At 33.0% G+C, this 20,000-nt stretch overlaps 1 long non-coding RNA gene across 1 annotated transcript in view; it reads left to right on the top strand.

Moving 5' to 3' along the window:
• Positions 1–20,000, top strand: part of LOC137630240 (uncharacterized) — a 106,607-nt gene that overhangs the window by 246 nt on the left and 86,361 nt on the right. The window lies entirely within an intron of this gene.

The following is a 20,000-nucleotide window of genomic DNA, read 5'->3' as shown; positions in this document are numbered from 1 at the left end:
CAAAATGTTTGATTTTAAAAGCCGCTCATTACCTATCCACTGGAAATCGTTATTTGACGCTCGATGCTTTTTCCTGTCAATCAATCACCATTGTTCCCTCTTTTGATATTGTATTTGTTTTTGTGGGAGAGGGTGAGGAACTGATTGCCCCTTTTTTTAGTATCTGGTATTTAGGTTTCTCGTACGATGAAAACAATCTCAGCCAGGTATTTTTGTTTGTAAGTTTAAGTTTGGCAATCCGTACGTCATGAAGAATGGGGGAGAAAGGCCTGTTTTTTTTATATCAAAGCATCAGAGCTAATGATCTCCTATCGTCAGTTAACTTTACAATCTCGGTCAATCATATGAAGACGTTTGTGTGCCTGTCTCCGTATCATAGAACATAATAGACAGAAAGAGTGAGAGATAGTAAGATTGTCATGCTTTCCAAGTCAAAGCATCAGAGATTATGATCTTCAGCCGTAAGATGACTTTACAGTCACAGCCAATTATGTGCGCTTGTGTGGGTTTGTGTGTTTTTTGGGAGTGTCAGGGTTTCTCGATCAGGTAAAGATATAGATAGGTGGATAGACAGCAGGAGATAGCGAGATATATTGACCGACTATTTTTATGACTAAGCAGAAAGTGAATTTACAGCTTCATTTTATTCTCTCCGTTTCCTCCATGTAGTAGAAAGGCCAATTTATCTATGGAAGTATTCCATTCACAAAACCTTCAGTTTACTTTGCATTTGTTTATGCCAGACGGTGTCCGAATGACGCACGCGTCTTGCAGTGTGACCTATCGCACGTACCAGAGAAATCTTGCCTCGAACCAGGGACGTCTTGGAAGTTATTAAGAATGAATACGAATGCCATACGTCTTGCATAGGTAATGACTTCAGCTGTTATTGTGGACGACAAAAGATGATAATGAAGACAAAACTTCCCCTTGATAAATTGCAGGAAAAGCGATTATGGCAGATAAATCCTTGCTTTGTAAGAAACTTACGGTCGTAAAAGCAATATTCTTAGTGAAGTAAAGATGGAGGCAGCAAGGCGGATTAATAAAGAAAGTTACTCTGGTGTACAATATAAAAAGAACGTATACGACAGACTAGATTATCTTAAAATGACCGGGTGATATAGTTATATATTGAACAATATAGGAAAGGATGATAAGAAATTTGAATTATAAGGCAGAACAAAATAAATACAGTCTTGCGTACTGGTACTTATCAAGTTATATATTGATTATTTTAGGTATATGTAGAGATGCGCTATCTCAACAAAAGTGTTATTTTTTAAGGAGAGAAAACATTTTAACGTAGCGTTGTTTTTTCAACCACTGCAGCGTTTCGCACATCTCATCATGACCCATTCTCCTTGGAAGGAATTCGTATGAAATCTGGTGTATGCTTAAGCGGTTTAGTTTTTATAAGTTTGGATGTTAGACCTCTGTTTAACCTTTCCTGAATTTAGAACCGGCTTGGGTATGGAGACAATTTTTTCCCTTGTGTTAAAATTCCTATTATTGTTTTAGACGCTTGATCAAAATAACATTCCCCATCTTGATATATTCAATTAGAATTGATCCCAAGATTCCGTATTTGGAAGAAAAATCTTTTGTGACACGAGAGGAACGTTACAAACGGGATCTTAATAAATTAAATCTTTTTATATTTTATCTTGCATCGTTTTTTATTACAGTAAGAGTTCTATGATAATTTTCGAATGAACCTAAATCAAACGTCAAGTCGATAAGATGGTTATTTATTTTGTCGAGCAGTTAGCAATTTTGGATAATATCTGTAAAATAGATTGGTTTCGTCTGATGCAATACATATCTAGTCTCTCTCTCTCTCTCTCTCTCTCTCTCTCTCTCTCTCTCTCTCTCTCTATCGTCCTTGCATTATTAAAGAAACCTGTCTCTCGGAGATCACTTACTATCAGAGCGTTGAATTTCCCCGTCCCTCTTCACTTCATGGAAGACTGAAAGATATTCTGAAATCTTTGAAAATACGTAGAAAAATCTTCTGCGTGTTTTTCTTAATCATTAGGTCTGTTTGGGACAAAGCTTGCAGATAAGTCCTTTCAATTTCCGTCTTATTTTATTATGTCTTTTTAATTCACCGATATTTAATTCTCTAGTATCCAAAGCATATTCTTATTGGACAAGATCTGTACCCTAATAGAACTGTTGATGCATATTATAATATAGACAAAAAAACAAGAATGAATTGAAAACAAGATAACGGGATAGGTCCTAATCGGTAAGGGATTTATGTAAATTATAAGAAAAATATTATTCAGGAGAGTAAAAGTAATCTTTTTTTTTTCATTATATCTCTTAGAGCTTGTCGTGTCCCTATTTGCCGTGTCCCTATTTGCCGTATTGTTTTTTTTTTCTTTTTCTTTTTTATAATACGGCTATGTAAATGGTTTATTTCCAAATTTATCAACTAATTTCTACTATATATTTCACAGCCGACCGAACCATATTTGGTCTGAATGTTCAGAAAAGGAATTTATTAATAGATAAGTAGTACAGCAAAGAAGTGGGTAACTTTATTTCAGCTCACATATTTGACGTTTGTAGATGAGGATTAATAGTTACAGTACAAGCATCTCTTTGGGCCCATCTGCTCCACTTTTTAAGCCTCTTTTTATCTTTCTTTATCTCTGTAATCGCTTCCTTTTTTTTATTTTTTTTTTATTTTACTGATCAACCACTTTACCTCGGGGCTGAATTGTCTCCTTTGGTCATATGGCCCAGATTCCATAGATTAATCAGCCTATACACATGAAATATAGGATGCTGCGTATATCCTATAAAAAAAATACATACATTAACGCGTAATTATAGGCTTAGATAGTAAACTGTTGTTCAACTTTTGTATAAATCTTTTTCTTTATGTGTGTGTATATATATATATATATATATATATATATATATATATATATATATATATATATATATATATATATACCATTATAAAGAACTACCACTTCTATAATTTCCGCCTTTCTGCCTTAAAGCTATTAGGGAGGTCCTATTGCCTCCCTCCACCGCTTATCGCTTGTGGTCATCCCGCAGGTGTGTGAGATAAGAAGGAACAGGTATTCAAGCCTCTTATTTCTCAAGGTGACTGCATGGAGGGCAGGTGTAGGCCTCAGAATTTCAATCGCCACCTGGATGAACAGGACAAGAGGAGGATAGAGAGGAAAATTTGGAAAAATTAGAACAGGAGAAAGAAAATTAAAATATTAATGAGTTGAGAGAATTATGAAGATAAACGAATACTTATGCATTGTCTTTTGAATCTCCGTCTAATGGATGTGGTTAAAGGCACATGGAAATAGATGGACATGCAGGTGAGAGAGAAAGACAGATACTATTTCTAACTGAGTGACAAGCAATCACCCGGTGTTCTGGAATTCGGCTCCTCCATCGAACAATGGTGTCGGGAATTTTTGTATTACATACCAGTTCGTTATTCTAACACGGATCAGACATCTCGGATTCCAAGTTACTGCTGGTGGAAATTTTTGTCTGTTTTCTTAAGGAAAAGTTGCATAATGATTTTTTCTCTCTCTCTCTCTCTCTCTCTCTCTCTCTCTCTCTCTCTCTCTCTCTCTCTCTCTCTCTCTCTCTCTCTCTCTCTCTCATTTTCTTTTTTTGTCATATATCATACCATATAGTATTCAATTGACAATTTCAATATAAAAATGGAAACGAGTATGTTTCAAGAAAGCATCCTATTTTCAGAAAGTATGAATAATACTCTACTTACATTTAGGAATATATATTTTAATCTAAATGTAGTTGTAGACATTATTTGATAACAGCAAAAATACTGTAGTTATGTTTTTATTGCAAGAAACAGCAGAGGTATTCAAGATATATTTAGTATTGCCCATAATATACTTTTTCTCCTCCTTGATTTGTATCGAAGCATCCCATTCCTCTGAGGACTTCCTTAAGCATCCACCATTAGAGATGCCTGGCAAAATCGAATGAGCTAAGTAGGATTCTTCCTGGCGTCTCTCAAAGGTCCCTCGTGGACGACTTTGTTTATTCAAAAAGATATTAGATTTTCACATCTTAGGAAAGGTTGTCTCCTGTGATATTCATTACCAGACCCTTTGAGCCTCATAATGACCCGTTACAGCGTGTACTGGATCGCCATGGTTTGTTGAAAGCTTCAGTAATATCATATGTACCCAGCCAGGGTGGTAACCTTATATTCTAAAACTATTTTTCATTTTTAGGATCGAGATCGACCCTCTTTATCCGATGTGGGCGCCGATATGAATATACGTATAAACTGTAGGCAGTTTTTTTTTCTTTTTCTTTTTTTCTATCAGCCATCCGTACCTAAAATATCATCGCCAAATCCGGCTATTAAATGTCAGAGTCACTGCACTTTTGCAATTCGTATGCAGGACGGCCTTTGAGATGGACATGATGAAATTGTTAGTGCATTTCGGAAGGGATTATGTTAGGTAACACTACTTGGAATGGACGCTGAAGGAATTCTCTCTCTCTCTCTCTCTCTCTCTCTCTCTCTCTCTCTCTCTCTCTCTCTCTCTCTCTCTCTCTCTTAATGGTTACATATACAGTAAATATTCCTGCATGCAAATTATATGTATTTATTTTATCTTCAATAATTGTATTAAGAATATTTAAGCGTGAAATGAATATAAACCTTCAGATCTTACGCTAATTATCTTTTTTTTTTTTTTTTTTTTTTTAAACCGTATTAGTCGCCTATTTTTCTCAGCACTTATTGTTGATTTTATTGAATATGTAATTCTACAGAAAAGTGTATTCCATTTCTTGGAGATATAAGACCGATTCTCCTTCGGTAATCGAGTTGGATGATGATAATGATGCTGATTATTATTATTATTATTATTATTATTATTATTATTATTATTATTATTATTACTTACTTACTTACTTACTTGTTAATGATAATGATTTATTGTGGTCGCTTCAGAGGAGGTTGCCCTTCCAGTTTCTAATAAGGCTTTAAGGATAAAGTTGTTTAGTGTAAGAATTTCTTCACCAAACATGCCACCTGGCAGGGTAGATTACACTACTAGGATTTTTATATCTTTTCAAGATAAGTACATTGAGACTCGCAGGAATATGCATCAAGTGCTCCTTTCATCCTTGAATCAAATTCGGATACTATTGCTGATTATTAGGGAAGTATGACGAAAACTATAAAATGAAGTGATGTAAATAATAATGATAATAACTTCTTCATTCCTAATCTGGATATTAATCCATGTCACTATCGTTCAGTTAGTTCTTTATGCATGTTGCATAATTTTCTTTTTAAATTCTGACTATCCTTTACATTCACATCTTCCAAGACTGTACCATCCTGCACGTAGTACTAGATATGCAGTTAATTCTTAGCAGTCTGGCATCCTCCATCTTAAGGTTCAACACCACCCAGTATTATAGAACCTTTATTCCAACTGTGGTCAGATTGTGGAGTGATCTTGTTCTGGCTGTTGAATCGGTGGAACTTCAGAATTTAAACTTGCACTATATCTTTTTTTTTCTTTTATGTTCAGTAGGTTGACTTGAGTCTCGTTTCATAGTGTATATACGACAGATCTATTTTAACGGCGTTACTGATCTTAAGATATTTTAGATTTTTTATCTTAAGATATTTTAGATTTTCTATCTTAAGATATTTTAGATTTTTTATCCATTACTTATATATAGATTATTTGTTATTCTTTCATTTCCTTTCCTCATTGGGCTACTTTCCTTGTTGGAGCCCCTGCTCTTGTAGCATTCTGCTTTTACAACCAAGGTTGTAGCTTGGCTATTAGGAATAATAATGATACAATGAATATGACGAAACCCCATAAAAAATCCATTCTTACTTGCAATCACAACATCCAGATATCAAGTAAATAACAGGAAAACAACACGCTACAACAATAAGAAATATCCCAATAATTTAACTGACGTTAAATTACAACAATAATAACATCTGACTCTCGACTAAGAAGCGGCGGTTAACACTTTTTGAAACAAATTCAGCAAAATTCCAATAGGAAAGAAACCGCCGATATCAACTTGAGATAAGACTTTAGCGATGAATATCGGTTCTTTCATTATCAGGCGAAGAAATTGCTAAGTGCTAGAGTGTGCATCATTGAAGATCCATTAGGGTGCCATAAATAATCCCCTGCAACGCCAGGTCCCTGCAACATTTCCCAATATATGATTTATGACGTCCCGTCCATGTTGTTGCATGTTAATTCGGCCATTTGAATGTTTCGTTAAGAATTCTGATTTCGCCAAATTAATTGCTTTATTCATAGGTACCCGAGGATTCTCGTAAATCTTAGGTAGGATTGAAATCTCTTCTCTTATTATAACCAGATAGTTAAGAACGGTAATGACGAAGGTATCATTATTATTATTATTATTATTATTATTATTATTATTATTATTTAATATGTGAAATAAATGATACTGTACAAGCCAAAAGGACCATTAAATTATGAAAAAAAAACCAGTTCTAATCAAAAGAATCTCATACTTAAAAAAAAGAAAATATTAAAGACAATATGTGTACATAAATTCATTTTCTTACGTATAAATACAGTTTACGGGTCATAATTTCATCTATCAGCTCTCCCAAATTGGAAACAAGAAATTGTAGAGCAACACAATGTATACCTTATGTAGTTCAATTACGAGTCTTTTCTTACTCGACTAGCACAAATCTGAAAAAAATAAGTCAATTTTGTCTAGTGTTTTATATGTGAAATATATATATATATATATATATATATATATATATATATATATATATATATATATATATATATATATATATATATGTATATATATATATATATATATATATATATATATTATACATAGTATATATATATATATATATATATATATATATATACAGTATATATATTTGTGTGTGTGTGTATGTGTGTTTTATAAATAGGCAGTAGCTTAGTCGTGTCCAAATATCGAGGACAGAATCTCTTCGGACGAACCGAGTTTACATTTCTCTATTATATTAATTTGTTTTTCCATTGTTCAAACAATGTAGTTTTGATGAAAAGTCACGTAAGAAAAATGTTTCGAAAGACGTGTCGAGACCAAATGATAAACAATTCAGAAAAGTAAAGCCATTTTTTTCTGTTATCTAAGAACTAATTGAAGCTTGGTTTGGCACTCAAGATGTCTTCGATTTTTGGACGCCGCTGGGATTATTATCTATTCATTATAAGTATAAATTAATGCAGTCAATAACATATATATATATGTGTATATATATATATATATATATATATATATATATATATATATATATATATACATACATAATACTTGTTATAAAATGCTTTTGATATTCTAGGTAAGGAATTTTAACGCTTGGGTATTCTGAATATTTCAGTTGACTTTCATATCACGGAATATGTTTCATAACCAATTTTGAATGCTTGATTCTCAAGAGTGGTTTTAAGAATGCGATGTTTATTTCTTATAAGGAGAGGAAATGCTTTCAAATATAACTCGCCTCACTCGTCAAGGGCACAGGTGCCTGTTGGCAATGTGCAATTTATCATCATTTGCATTGACAAATCTGGTTTGTTTTTTCCCCTCAAAAGATTGTTACGAATCACCTGTCATTAACACTAAACAAATTATGACGAGGCCCCTGGGAGTGAATGGCGTAGTGTGTATGATGGCTTGACGCCATAGTGATGAGCTTTGTGGACTGGTTTATGTTGTGAATAATGTTGTGGAAGTTTAATCCAGACTTTAAAGTGTTAATGTCAAGTAACAGTTATCTCGAGTTTCCTGAGCAACCACCTATAGGTGAAGGTGCTTTGTGTTTAAAAATTCATACCATAAGGCATACACACATACACACACATACATATATATATATATATATATATATATATATATATATATATAGAGAGAGAGAGAGAGAGAGAGAGAGAGAGAGAGAGAGAGAGAGAGAGATATATGTATGTATATATGTGTATATATGTATATAGGCCTATGTATATGAATGTGTATATATGTATATATAAATAAATATATATATATATATATATATATATATATATATATATATATATATCAGCCTGTTTTCCTTATAAAAGTTGCTGTGTTTCCAGATATATACCTTAATACGTAGTTGCCACAGTCCACAGACTACCAGCTAGCTCTAGAGGATTCACAGTCAGTTAAAAGAAAACATACCTTAAACATTATGACTTAGTCGGGAATCTGGACCTGTAGTTCTCTCCCTTCAATGCAACTCCTCCATTTTCCACTTTATTCCTTTTTTTACTTTTCTTGTTTTCGTAGGTCTTCCGGAAGATAATGGATTTGAGTACACTCCATTCATTTCATAACAACTACTAGATGAATTGCTTTTAAGGGATCATTGGTATACAGTATTAGTGTTTTCTAGATCCTGAAAGTGAAAATAAGTAGCTCTTTTCTAATCTACAACTTATTTCTTATCTAATCTTTGAGAACTGTTAGTGACTCAACTAGATTGCCGTTTTATGTCTGTTCCAAAAGAATTTGATACAGCGAATGTTTCAGTTTAAAAATTATGCCCAATTTACGCGGTTTTCGTTTCTTTTAAGGGCAAGTTACAGTACAAAAGAAAAAAAAAAGATGCAAACGGTGTTTCTGATCTGTTTTCGAAACTCTTATTATGGTAGAAATATTTCGTTTGACATTTGCTCCCTTTATTACATGAAGATGTCAAGATGTCTTTCGAAGTTACTTTCTTCCAGAATTTATTCCAAAATGTGAGTCACAGCCTAAGGTAGGTTGCGTTCACACACGCACGTAAATGTGTGCACCAGTGTACGGCAAAGCGAACTGTTTGTCAACAGCAAAGTCGTTTGTTGCAGTCAGAGTATAATTACGAAAATGACTATTTTCCAGGACGGCAAGGGTCGTTTTGTCCAGACCAGACCATTTTCTTTGCACAAGGAACTATTTGTCTTTCCAAGAAATGGTTTTCATTAAGAAAAGCTTTTGTCTTGGCAAAACAAAAGCATCCAACAGGAGAGAAGACATTTTTAGCCTTTTTTTCGATCAGTTTCTTTCATGGCGTGTTATGTATACCAACAACTCTTCTCGTGCCTTTTAAGACAGCATTATATGGTTCATTACGCTGAATATGAAGGGACAATCGACTCATGACTCTGCAAGAAACTGGATGTTGCAAAGCTATTGTGCAACAGATGACTTCATAACTCGACCTTTAGACTTTCCATTAGTAACGGCTTAGAAGAAGGAAAGCGAAAGAAGAGAAGACAAGTTTGGGGTTCGAAGGAAGAGAAAAAGAAAAAGAAGTAATGATTAGTTCTAGTGCGTATCTTCCTAACACAATGGCTAGTGTTGATGTTTCTGTGATTATCGTGAAGAATATTATTATTATTATTATTATTATTATTATTATTATTATTATTACTAGCTAAGCTATAACTCTAGTTGAGAAAGCAAGATGCTATAAGCCTAAGGGGCTCCAACAGGGAAAAATAGCCCATTGAGGATAGGAAGTAAGGAAATAAATAAACGATATAAGAAGTAATTAAAAATTGGAATAAAACATCTTAAAAAAAATTAACAAAATTAAAAAAGAAATATGATATATAAACTATTAAAGGACTTATGTAAACCTGTTCAGCATAAAAACATTTGCTGCGATTTTGAACTTCTGAAGTTCTACTGATTCAACTACCTGATTAGGAAGATCATTCCACACCTTGATCACAGCTGGAATAAAACTTCTAGAGTACTGTGAAGTATTGAGCCTCATGATGGAGAAGGCCTGACTATTAGAATTAACTGCATGCCTAGTATTACGAACAGGATCTGAATGTAAAGGATGGTCAGAATTATAAAAAAAAATCATGCAACTACGTTTTATCAAGCGTTGTCAAAATTATTAGCAAAGCAAACACGATGAGTCGAATAGTGTCAAATTGATTTGTGAGTTTGGAACTCTGTAGTTCAGTGGCTAATGAAGAGAATCATTTGACTTCCCCTGCTGAACTTAGACACGATCTTCAAGTAAGAGGTCTTCTTTCATGAACATAAAATACTCAGCTGGTGCGTCCCTTGCAAGGCGTTGGCGCTTGCAGTTTGATGTGTAGTTATTCTCAGAGCGCATATTATTGAACAAGGTGTTCATGCTGTTCGTAAGTTAATATCTACACTGTCTATGAAATATTTCTTAACTTTTTCTTTCTAACTGTTGGAACAAATTCTCTCTCTCTCTCTCTCTCTCTCTCTCTCTCTCTCTCTCTCTCTCTCTCTCTCTCTCTCTCTCTCTCTCTCGTTTTATATTTTTTATTGTTACCTCAGCTTGATTGTATATTAATGAATATTCTCTAAATCTCTATACTCAAGAGCAAATGTAGTCTCCGTGGATGGAGTAAAACGTCTTTGAGACATCCAAAATCTCTCTCTCTCTCTCTCTCTCTCTCTCTCTCTCTCTCTCTCTCTCTCTTCCCAATTACTGAAAGTAACTACGAATAGCTTTCCAATTTGATCTATTGAGCTGTAATATTCCGTATTAAACCTATTTCAGGACGTGGGTCTTAAAAAGTGATTATGGTGTTCCTTCACCTTGGTTGTTTTAAATTGATGTTTAAATGTGATTATCGTAGAAAATCTACAAAACGAAGGGAAAATAACACATTATTATAACGAGAACTCCTAATATTTGTTGCTTTTCTCGGGCTTGGGCAAGATCATGGCCAAGGCACCAGCCACCCGTTGAGATACTACCGCTAGAGAGTTATGGGGTCTTTTGACTGGCCAGACAGTACTACATTGGATCCTTCTCTCTGGTTACGGTCATTTTCCCTTTGCTTACATACACACTGAATAGTCTGGCCTATTCTTTACATATTCTCCTCTGTCCTCATACACCTGACAACACAGATTACCAAATAATTCTTCTTCACTCAAGGTGTTACTGCACTGTAATTGTTCAGTGGCCACTTTTCTCTTGGTAAGGGTAGAAGAGACTCTTTAGCTATGGTAAGCAGCTCTTCTAGGAGAAGGACACTCCAAAATCAAACCATTGTTCTCTAGTCTTGGGTAGTGCCATAACCTCTGTACCATGGTCTTCCACTGCCTTGGTTTAGAGTTCTCTTGCTTGAGGGTACACTCAAGCACACTCTTCTATCTTATTTCTTTTCCTATTGTTTTGTTAAAGTTTTATAGTTTATACAGGAAATATTTATTTTAATGTTGTTACTCTTCCTGAAATATTTTATTTTCCTTTCTTCCTTTCCTCACTGAGCTATTTTCCCTGTTGGGGCCTCTGGGCCTATAGCATCCTGCTTTTCCAACTAGGGTTGTAGCTTAGCAAATAATAATAATAATAATAATAATAATAATAATAATAATAATAATAATAATAATATCATAGTAGGCAATAGGTTGACCTGGGCGCCAGCCACCCGTTGAGATACTACCGCTAGCGTTCTGGGGTCCTTTGACTGGCCAGACAGTACTACATTGGATCTTTCTCTCTGGTTATGATTCACTTTCCCTTTGCCTACACATTTTCCTCTGTCCTCATACACCTGACAACACTTAGATTATCTAAAAATTCTTCTTCACCCAAGGGGTTAACTACTGCAATGTAATTGTTCAGTAACTACTTTCCTCTTGGTAAGGGTAGTAGAGACTATAGCTATGGTAAGCAGCTCTTCTAGGAGAAGGACACTCCAAAATCAAACCATTGTTCTCTAGTCTTGGGTAGTGTCATAGCCTCTGTACCATGGTCTTTCACTGTCTTGGGTTAGCGTTCTCTTACTTGAGGGTACACTTGGGCACACTATTCTATCTTATTTCTCTCCCTCTTCTTTAATTTTTATAGTTTATATAGAGAATATTTGTTTTGGTGTTGTTGCTGTTCTTAGAATATTTTATTTTTCCTGGTTTCCTTTCTTCACTCGGCTATTTTCCCTATTAGGGCCCATGGGCTTACAGTATCCGGCTTTTCCAACTAGGGTTGTAGCTTAACAAGTAATAATAATAATAATAATAATAATAATAATAATAATAATAATAATGTGCATGGCGCTTATGCTTCGCTACGCAATAAACTACACACACTCCGAAGTATACACAACGAAATTTGATATTTATCGTTATAGACTTTTATTTAGATACAATCAAAGATAACCGACAATATAGTAATAAATATAAGTAGAAAAGAGTTACAACGGTTCAGCTTTATAAAATTACGAGTCATCCCTGAATACATAAAGCAGCCTGGCATGTTTTAAGTGGCCGTTAATATAGCATCTCACGGGCATTCATGCAGGTGCCCCACCCACTTCATAATAAATTGTCCCCCTCCCTAGCCTGTAACAACTGATTGGTATGCCACAACGCAAAAAAAAAAAAAAAAACCGCATGTCAGCACCAAGAAAACCACATTTTAAGGACTGTCAAACAGAAAATTATGCAAAAGATACTACGTGTCAAATACCTCTTAAATACAGGGCAGAGCTTGTGTATTGCTCTGTAATGGTACGTTTCATAGTTAATCGTTCTTAAGCACTTATTTTCAGCATGGTACAGACGTTTGATCAAGATATTATATTATGATATAAGACTGGTTCTTAACCTTTTTCAATATCCATACCACTTATTACCTCAGAACATTTTCTTGTACCCCCATCCATTTTAAGTACAATAAAAACATATGGCAAGGTTAAGTGACACAAACCTTGCTTAGAAATCATTAGGAGTATTCAATTACTGAACGGATTTCGAAGGATAAGTGTCAATTAGTAAGATACTATGAATGCACATTATAACAATAGTTATGAATGATACTATATAGTGCACACCAACACATTTTAGTGCCTCTTTTTTCGTTGTTCTTTAGTAGTGATGATGATAAAACCAGGTTATATCTTTGAAAATATTTTACATACGAGGATGTTATCACTTTTATCCAAACCTGCTTGGTAAAAGTATGCAGCTGTAAATGGCACGAGAACCTTCAAAGCTCTCCCTGTTAACCGTGGAAGTGTTTTGAGTTATGTACACAAAAACATATCCAGTTGCATTTTTCAAACTTTTTTTTTTTTTCAATTTTGTTACTGGTCTGTTATTCCACTAGAATGACTATATCATCTCTTATGATATCATTATCATCCATGGAATCAGAGTTGAAAAAAAGGATCTCTTATCCATCACTGTTACACAGAATCTTCTAAAGTAAAAATACCCTTGGCTTTACTGAAACCGTTTTTGCAAATGTTCTTTTACTTCATTCACAATGGGCAGCACATCTTCAGCACTAGCAGACTATTCAAGAGAAGGGGATTTAGCAAAATTTCCCTTTTCAGTTTGCTTTATCTACATTTGTGAAGTTTCTCGGTGCGGGCAGATAACGTTTCTCAATCATTTCTCATATTCATCCCTGTTCCTTGCTTAGACACATTCAGTCCATTGAAGTGTGTGAATACATTTGCTAGATATGCCAGAGACAAACGATATTCCCTATTTTCGAATTGGTCAGAATTTCACTGCATTTATTTCTAAGAAACTGTAGTTTCTTCATGAAGATCAAAGATATGTGTAAGTATACTGTCGTAGGAATGCCACCTCACTTCTGTGCGGTAAAGAAGATTGCATGCTCATCTCCGATTTCTTCACAAAAAGAAGTAAATTGACGGTGATTCAATGCCTGTCCTCTGATGAAAATTAATGCATGCAAAAAAAAAAAAAAAATATGATAAAACAGTTCAATTTTTCTGGTAGTATCTTTATAGAAAGTGCATGATGATGAAACACAAAGGGAGGACCACACGAGGAACACATTTATTCACCAGAGTAACAAAACCTTGTTTATTTCCAAGCATGAAATTGAGTCCATGAATGCAAATTCACCCACTTACAGTATGTTAAGAGCCATTCCATATGCAAAGATCTATTTCACAAGATTAAAGACATCGATGGCTTTTGCTGTAGTTTACAGAGGTTTTCAAAGAATTATGTCATTTGACTTATCTAGCGGAATACTTACCTTGAAGGACTAGCTTTCAAGTATTTAATCACTTGCTACAAGATATCTCAACTCATATCATCAGTCCTTGAATTGATGGCCATCATTTGACAAGTACTTGTTAAAGATTTTTTCCAGCGTTTGTCCCTAACACTATTTTTGCCATTTCTGATGCACAGTGTTTAAAGAAGCGCGTATATATATGTTATTATATATATATATATATATATATATATATATATATATATATATATATATATATATGTATATATATATGAGTATACTCATATTTTCATATTTTTATGTAAGTATATATATATATATATATATATATATATATTTATATATATATATATATATATACTGTATATATATATGTATATATATATATACATACTGTATATATATATATGTATATATATATATATATATATATATATATATATATATATACATACATACATAAAAATATATATAGTATGCTGATGGTTACCTCTGTAGCCACTCCCTCGTAGGGGAGCGACTTTTAGCTGGATATATATATATATATATATATATATATATATATATATATATATATATATATATATATATATATATATATATATATATATATATATATATATATATTTATAGAACAACAGTAATAGCAACATCAAATGTAGACGTTTCTACACCACTCTAGGACAAAAGCTTCCAGGCCGGTCAGTGCGAATTGGTAATATTTGGAGATTTTTTGTTTGATTGCTCACAGCAAACCAGGCTAGTATGGGTAGTCTGACTAGTTCAGCTTTGTTGATCATGTCGATTCACAAACCCTTTCACCACGTTTAGGTATCTTCACTCAAAAAGGGATACGTATATACAGTATATATATATATATATATATATATATATATATATATATATATATATATATTTATATATATAATATATATATATATATATATATTTATTTATTTATATATATAATATGTATATATATATATAATATGTATATATATAATATATATATTTATATATATAATATATATATATATCTATCTATATATATATATATATATATATATATATATATATATATATATATATACATGAAAAATGAAATTTTTAATGAGTGTTCGATGGTAAAAGCTGGAAAATTATATAAAAATTTGAAATTAATTTCCCTTTTTCGTTATTATAGATTTATTTGCTAAAGGGATTAAATTCGTTTATTAAGACAAGAATACTGCGCACTTTATGAAATAAGCTATCTTCATGTGTTACACGAGAAAGCTAGCTAAAATGTTTTTTAATGAGTGGATATAGATTTCGTAAACTAATGATAAATATCTGTAAATGGGTGATATTAGATAAATAACGATGTCTAATGCATCAATTATCTAATTTTTCTAGACTTATACAGTATATATGACATTATTCCGAAGTATTTAGTTCATATAACCTCATGTTCATTAGTCCCTGAGGATATTGGCAATTTGTTTTGTAGAAGTATCTAGTGCGATAGTTTTCACATTATTATTTTGTTCTTAAAAAATCCTCTGAAATTAAAGTACGGGAGCATTATTTGTTTAGATTGAAAACAAATCGTCCCTTGATAAATACCATCATTCACTAAGTATCGGACGCTTGAAGAAAATTCCAACACCTATTTTATCAAGTCCATATTTTTCGTATTTTTAGTGTTTTTTATTATTATTCCTTTGTTGTAGTACACTAGAAGACTTTCTCATCAGTAGCGGTAAAAGTAGTTTCAACAAAATATATCGTGTAGGAATCGATTCTATCATCGTTCTTCAAATTATACGTTTGTTTACCATTTTTCAAACATGCCAAATAATTTACATTTATGATGAATGAGAAAATATTTAAATATTTGTGCGTTGTATTATATTAAAACTCCATCTTGATGGGCCACTATTGGGCGTTTCTAATACCTTCTTTTTTAAGTTATTATGTTTATTAGAACAGTTTGGATGAACAATATAGAAGAGAATTTTTAACGACGACTAAATACTGCAGTCTACCTATCAACCAGACTTTTTTTCAACAAATCATACTTCTCTCTCTCTCTCTCTCTCTCTCTCTCTCTCTCTCTCTCTCTCTCTCTCTCTCTCTCTCTAAAATACTACCGAAGCTATTATAAAGTACAGCATCTTATGAATTATATTCCACATCAAAAGTAAAGCCGAAAGCACACCAGCTATTTATGTGACCCTCGCATTACTTTGCATAAATAACCATAGGCTTCGTCTTCGCAGACAATTTTCCCCTCGAGACTGTTATGTTCTGTTCCTTCTTTTGCATAAAATTCGAAAATATATGTTTGAAAAATGTAGTATTTAGATAGATCCGGGTCTCTCAAAGTATTAGAATCTTCTCGTAATTTACCAAATATGCATCTGCGGTGGGTCTTTGTTGTTCAAGAATCTTATGTGTTTTAACGTGCATTGGCATTGCTTATATATATATATATATATATATATATATATATATATATATATATATATATAATATATATATATATATATATATATTTATATATATAATATATATATATATGTATATATATATATATATATTTATATATATAATATATATATATATATATATGTATATATATATATATATATATATATATATATATATATATATATATATATATATATGTATATATATGCTAATATTAACTTGTTTTGCCTAACAGAGGATAGCTCTAGAGTTAACACAACAAATCGATTACTATTCCCATGTTCCCATATTACCTCCGTACACACACACATACACATATATATTTTATATATATAAATAAATAAATATATATATATATATATGTATGTATGTATAAATATATTTTATATATATAAATATATATATATATGCATATATATAAATATATATACATATATATATAAATATATATATATATATATATATATATATATATATATATATATATATATATATATATATGCATATATATAAATATACAGTATATATAAATATATATACATATATATATAAATATATATATATGCATATATATAAATATACAGTATATATATATATATATATATATATATATATATATATATATATATATATATCGTGTGTATGTTTTGCAGAGTCAAAACTAGTGAAGATACATTCATTAATTTCATTCGTCTTTGTGGTTTAATGCATTTAGGCATCACATGTTCCTATGAGTTATATATATATATATATATATATATATATATATATATATATATATATATATATATATATATATATATATATATATATATATATATATATATATATACTCAAATCTTCTTTGATATCGAATTTACTTAAGGAAATCCCATTAGTGATAAATATTTCTGCCCAGCCAAGGATTCTAACTTATTACCGATGGAAATAAAGAGTAAACATTAGACATTTAGCACCCTTAGCTGTAATACCCCTATCACACCTATATACGGATGTAGCCGATGGATGAGGATAGTGCATCTGCCGAGACCCGCGAGGGACCCGTTGCCAACTGTATGCATACTGTGTCTGTGGCATACTTGTGTATGTCCGCCCAATCCGCCGTGATCCGCCGGTATCGACAGCGGAATTTTAAAAGTAATTGCATGCTCCAGCGGATTAGCAAAATCCTTGTTGTATACGCCACTTCCGTAATCTCTCCGTACTGCCTCCAACACGATCCGTACTCTATCCACCGAGTAGTACATACTATAATAGCATGCAGAGAGTAGAGTAATAAGTGCGTATCTCCTTTCTGGGTCTGCGTTTTTCTTTTATATCCCTCTTGTCTCCATACTGTGACATCCGTACTCTCTACACAGCCACTGTCGTCATCCTGGTGTAGATGTTGATAAGGGTTTAAAGTGTGGGATAAATATGTAATGTTCATTTTCTTATTTTTATCGGTCATATATTTGATTCTTTGCATGGGTGAAATATTTATTATTAGAGGAATTCCCCTGTGGGACTGATATGCCATGGCAGAGCTATTTTGATAATAAACAGTATATATATATATATATATATATATATATATATATATATATATATATATATATATATATATATATATATATATGAGCTAAGCACAGTCAGGTTGTTACTGTGTGGAATAAGTGAATGTCAACAGATCTGTCTTCTTTGTTAAAGGAAAGACGGTTAAAATGTGGCCTGGCTTGGCTTGGCACTCAAAAATGTTCGTTAAAAGTTAGCGTCACTAAAATCTCTCTCTATTGGTTCTCATGAGACTTTTGGGTCAAAACGGCCAATCATCGATCAGGGCATAGGAAGGCCAAGGTGGGCGCTTGAACTGCCCATAGTTTTTTGTCAGTTAGAGTTGGGAGGTTTGAGTAGTTAGACCTATACGTTCAGGTCACGGGTGCCAGTATGAGTGCCAACAAGTACCATTTCTCTGAGAACTTTTTATTAGTAAAGTAACGTAATGATAATTAAGGGCCGCCCTTGTAGCTTAAATAGAATATAGCAGCTGTGGAAAATTAACAATTCGACTATCATTGGTGCATGATCCTACCCTCTCTCATAATAGTGTTAGCCATCGAAGAGGATGGTCTCTATCTTTGTTTCCCCAAGACGTGAAGTTGAACCCCCCTTAATACGACCTAAATCGGGTCATATTAAGTGATGAGCTAAGCACAGTCAGGTTGTTACTGTGTGGAATAAGTGAATGTCAACAGATCTGTCTTCTTTGTTAAAGGAAAGACGGTTAAAATGTGGCCTGGCTTGGCTTGGCACTCAAAAATGTTCGTTAAAAGTTAGCGTCACTAAAATCTCTCTCTATTGGTTCTCATGAGACTTTTGGGTCAAAACGGCCAATCATCGATCAGGGCATAGGAAGGCCAAGGTGGGCGCTTGAACTGCCCATAGTTTTTTGTCAGTTAGAGTTGGGAGGTTTGAGTGGTTAGACCTATACGTTCAGGTCACGGGTGCCAGTATGAGTGCCAACAAGTACCATTTCTCTGAGAACTTTTTATTAGTAAAGTAACGTAATGATAATTAAGGGCCGCCCTTGTAGCTTAAATAGAATATAGCAGCTGTGGAAAATTAACAATTCGACTATCATTGGTGCATGATCCTACCCTCTCTCATAATAGTGTTAGCCATCGAAGAGGATGGTCTCTATCTTTGTTTCCCCAAGACGTGAAGTTGAACCCCCCTTAATACGACCTAAATCGGGTCATATTAAGTGATGAGCTAAGCACAGTCAGGTTGTTACTGTGTGGAATAAGTGAATGTCAACAGATCTGTCTTCTTTGTTAAAGGAAAGACGGTTAAAATGTGGCCTGGCTTGGCTTGGCACTCAAAAATGTTCGTTAAAAGTTAGCGTCACTAAAATCTCTCTCTATTGGTTCTCATAAGACTTTCGGGTCAAAACGGCCAATCATCGATCAGGGCATAGGAAGGCCAAGGTGGGCGCTTGAACTGCCCATAGTTTTTTGTCAGTTAGAGTTGGGAGGCTTGAGTGGTTAGACCTATACGTTCAGGTCACGGGAGCCAGTATGAGTGCCAACAAGTACCATTTCTCTGAGTACTTTTTATTAGTAAAGTAACGTAATGATAATTAAGGGCCGCCCTTGTAGCTTAAATAGAATATAGCAGCTGTGGAAAATTAACAATTCGACTATCATTGGTACATGATCCTACCCTCTCTCATAATAGTGTTAGCCATCGAAGAGGATGGTCTCTATCTTTGTTTCCCCAAGACGTGAAGTTGAACCCCCCTTAATACGACCTAAATCGGGTCATATATATATATATATATATATATATATATATATATATATATATATATATATATATATATATATATATATGATAAATTTGGCACATTTTTACGTGTTTTTCATATTCAAATAAGCCATATATATTTTTGATACATTAATGTCTGGATTCTCTTAACGACCTCGGGATC

Source organism: Palaemon carinicauda, chromosome 38 (assembly GCF_036898095.1).
Source record: "Palaemon carinicauda isolate YSFRI2023 chromosome 38, ASM3689809v2, whole genome shotgun sequence".
Lineage (NCBI taxonomy): Eukaryota > Metazoa > Arthropoda > Malacostraca > Decapoda > Palaemonidae > Palaemon > Palaemon carinicauda.
The sequence above is the reverse complement of the archived record's forward strand: the minus strand, read 5'-3'. Positions and strand labels throughout refer to the sequence as shown.